Below are 3618 nucleotides of genomic sequence, written 5' to 3'. Positions count from 1 at the left end.
TTTTCAATCTTCACCAAAACATCCTCTACAAGTCCATGAGCTTGTTTTCTTGAGTTGTCTGCCATCTCTAATGAGATTCTTGCAGCTTGCACCTCAAAGATCCCTAGCTTCTCCATTACAGAGAGAGGCATGAGGTTTACACTTGACCCTAAGTCACACAGAGCCTTCTTGAAGGTCATGGTGCCTATGGTACAAGGTATTGAAAACTTCCCAGGATCTTGTCTCTTTTGAGGTAATTTCTGCCGAGACAAGTCATCCAGTTCTTTGGTGAGCAAAGGAGGTTCATTCTCCCAAGTCTCATTTCTAAATAACTTGTCATTTAGCTTCATGATTGCTCCAAGGTATTTAGCAACTTGCTCTTCAGTAACATACTCATCCTCTTCAGAGGAAGAATACTCATCAGAGCTCATGAAAGGCAGAAGTAAGTCCAATGGAATCTCTATGATCTCATTTTGAGCCTCAGATTCCCATGGTTCCTCATTAGGGAACTCATTGGAGGCAAGTGCACGCCCAGTGAGGTCTTCCTCAGTGGCGTTCACTTCCTCTCCTTCCTCTCCAATTCGGCCATGTTGATGGCCTTGCACTCTCTTTGGATTTTCTTCTGTATTGCTTGGAAGAGTACTAGGAGGGAGTTCAGTAACTTTCTTGCTCAGCTGTCCCACTTGTGCCTCCAAATTCCTAATGGAGGACCTTGTTTCAGTCATGAAACTTTGAGTGGTTTTGATTAGATCAGAGACCATAGTTGCTAAGTCAGAGGGGTTCTGCTTAGAATTCTCTGTCTGTTGCTGAGAAGATGATGGAAAAGGCTTGCCATTTCTAAACCTGTTTCTACCACCATTATTGTTGTTGAAACCTTGTTGAGGTCTCTCTTGATTCCTCCATGAAAAATTTGGGTGATTTCTCCATGAAGAATTATAGGTGTTTCCATAGGGTTCTCCTAGGTAATTCACCTCTTCCATTGAAGGGTTCTCAGGATCATAGGCTTCTTCTTCAGATGAAGCGTCCTTAGTACTGCTTGGTGCATTTTGCATTCCAGACAGACTTTGAGAGATCAAATTGACTTGTTGAGTCAATATCTTGTTCTGAGCCAGAATGGCATTCAGAGTATCAATCTCAAGAACTCCTTTCTTCTGACTAGCCCCATTGTTCACAGGATTTCTTTCAGAAGTGTACATGAATTGGTTATTTGCAACCATTTCAATTAGCTCTTGAGCTTCTGTAGGCGTCTTCTTCAAATGAAGAGATCCTCGAGCAGAGCTATCCAAAGACATCTTGGACAGTTCAGAGAGACCATCATAGAAAATACCTATGATGCTCCATTCAGAAAGCATGTCAGAAGGACATTTTCTGATCAATTGTTTGTATCTTTCCCAAGCTTCATAGAGGGATTCTCCATCCTTTTGTCTGAAGGTTTGGACTTCCACTCTAAGCTTACTCAATTTTTGAGGTGGAAAGAACTTTGCTAAGAAGGCATTGACTAGCTTTTCCCATGAGTCCAGGCTTTCTTTAGGTTGTGAGTCCAACCATGTCCTAGCTCTGTCTCTTACAGCAAAAGGGAATAGCATAAGTCTGTAGACCTCAGGGTCAACCCCATTAGTCTTGACAGTGTCACAGATTTGCAAGAATTCAGCTAAAAACTGATGAGGATCTTCCAGTGGAAGTCCATGAAACTTGCAATTCTGTTGCATTAGAGAAACTAATTGAGGCTTAAGCTCAAAGTTGTTTGCTCCAATGGCAGGGATAGAGATGCTTCTCCCATAAAAGTCGGGAGTAGGTGCAGTAAAGTCACCCAGCACCTTCCTTGCATTGTTTGCATTATTGTTGTTTTCGGCTGCCATGTGTGCTTCTCCTTTGAAGATTTCTGTTAGGTCCTCTACAGAGAGTTGTGCCTTAGCTTCTCTTAGCTTTCGCTTCAAGGTCCTTTCAGGTTCAGGGTCAACTTCAACAAGAATGCTTTTGTCTTTGTTCCTGCTCATATGAAAGAGAAGAGAACAAGAAAATATGGAATCCTCTATGTCACAGTATAGAGATTCCTTGAGGTGTCAGAGGAAAAGAAAAGTAGAAGACAGAAGTAGAAAATTCGAACTTATCAAAGAAGAAGGAGTTCGAATTTTTTCATTAAGGAATAGTGTTAGTCTATAAATAGAAGGATGTGGGAAGAGGGGAAGAGAATTTTCGAAAATTAATTAAAAAGTTTTTTTTTTAAATTTTGAAAAATTGATTGATAATTTTCGAAAACTCAAAGTGGAAGAAGAATCAAGTGAGTTTTGAAAAAGATTTTGAAATTAGAAGTCAAAAAGATTTGATTGAAAACTATTTTGAAAAAGATGAGGTTAAGAAGATATAATTGGTTTTAAAAAAGTGTGATTGAGAAGATATGATTTGAAAACAATTTTAAAAAGATTTGATTTTAAAAATTAATAACTTGGCTATCAAGAAAAGATATGATTGAAACATTAAACCTTTCTCAACAGAAAAGGCAACATACTTGAAATGTTGAATCAAATCATTAATTGATAGCAAGTATCTTTGAGAAAGGAAAGGAATTGATTTTGAAAACATTTGATTGAAAAAATATGATTTGAAAAAGATTTGATTTTGAAAAACTTTGAAAACTTGAAAAAAAATTGATTTGAAAACAAAATCCTCCCCCTTGTGCCATCCTGGCGTTAAACGCCCAGAATGGTGCACATTCTGGCGTTTAACGCCCAATGCACTACCTTTTTGGGCGTTAAACGCCCAACCAGGCACCCTGGCTGGCGTTTAAACGCCAGTCTGTCCTTCTTCACTGGGCGTTTTGAATGCCCAGCTTTTTCTGTGTAATTCCTCTACTGCATGTTCTGAATCTTCAGTTCCCTGTACTATTGACTTGAAAATAGAACCAAGATCAAATAAACAATGCATGCAAGACACCAAACTTAAAATTAGACACTAGACTCAAACAAGAAACATAAAATATTTTTGGTTTTTTTATGATTTTGAAATTTTTTTGGATTTTTTCGAAAATTAAGTGGACAAGAAAATAAAGGTATCAAAATTCTTAATGAGAATTCCAGGAATCATGCAATGTTAGTCTAAAGCTTCAGTCTAAAGGAATTAGACATGAATAGCCAAGCTTCAGCAGGACATTGCATTCAAGAGCTAAATTGATGATAATCAATCAGCTTTGGTGATGATAAGAACATCACCTTGAAACACTAGAATTCATTCTTAAGAACTCTGAAGATAAATACCTAATCTAAGCAACAAGATGAACCGTCAGTTGTCCATACTTGAACAATCCCCGGCAACGGCGCCAAAAACTTGGTGTGCGAAATTCTGATCACTACTTTTCACAACTCAAATAATCCCTAGTAATGGCCCCAAGAACTTGGTGCTCAATACCATGGCATAAACACAACTTTGCACAACTAACCAGCAAGTGCACTGGGTCGTCCAAGTAATAAACCTTACGCGAGTAAGGGTCGATCCCACGGAGATTGTTGGTATGAAGCAAGCTATGGTCACCTTGTAAATCTTAGTCAGGCAGACTCAAATGGGTATAGTGATATACGAATAAAGCATAAAGATAAAGATATAGGTACTTATGTAATTCATTGGTAGGAACTTCAGATAAGC

The 3618-nt window shown here is 38.4% G+C and overlaps 1 non-coding gene across 1 annotated transcript; it reads left to right on the top strand.

Annotated features, from left to right (window-relative positions):
• The first annotated feature begins 1325 nt into the window (after window positions 1-1325).
• On the top strand, window positions 1326-1433 carry LOC130952169 (small nucleolar RNA R71). The gene has a single exon (XR_009074349.1). It is a non-coding gene; the product is annotated as a small nucleolar RNA R71 (small nucleolar RNA).
• Window positions 1434-3618: the final 2185 nt, after the last annotated feature.

Source organism: Arachis stenosperma, chromosome 9 (assembly GCF_014773155.1).
Source record: "Arachis stenosperma cultivar V10309 chromosome 9, arast.V10309.gnm1.PFL2, whole genome shotgun sequence".
Classification (NCBI taxonomy): Eukaryota; Viridiplantae; Streptophyta; class Magnoliopsida; order Fabales; family Fabaceae; genus Arachis; species Arachis stenosperma.
This window is presented reverse-complemented; position numbering and strand designations above follow the sequence as displayed.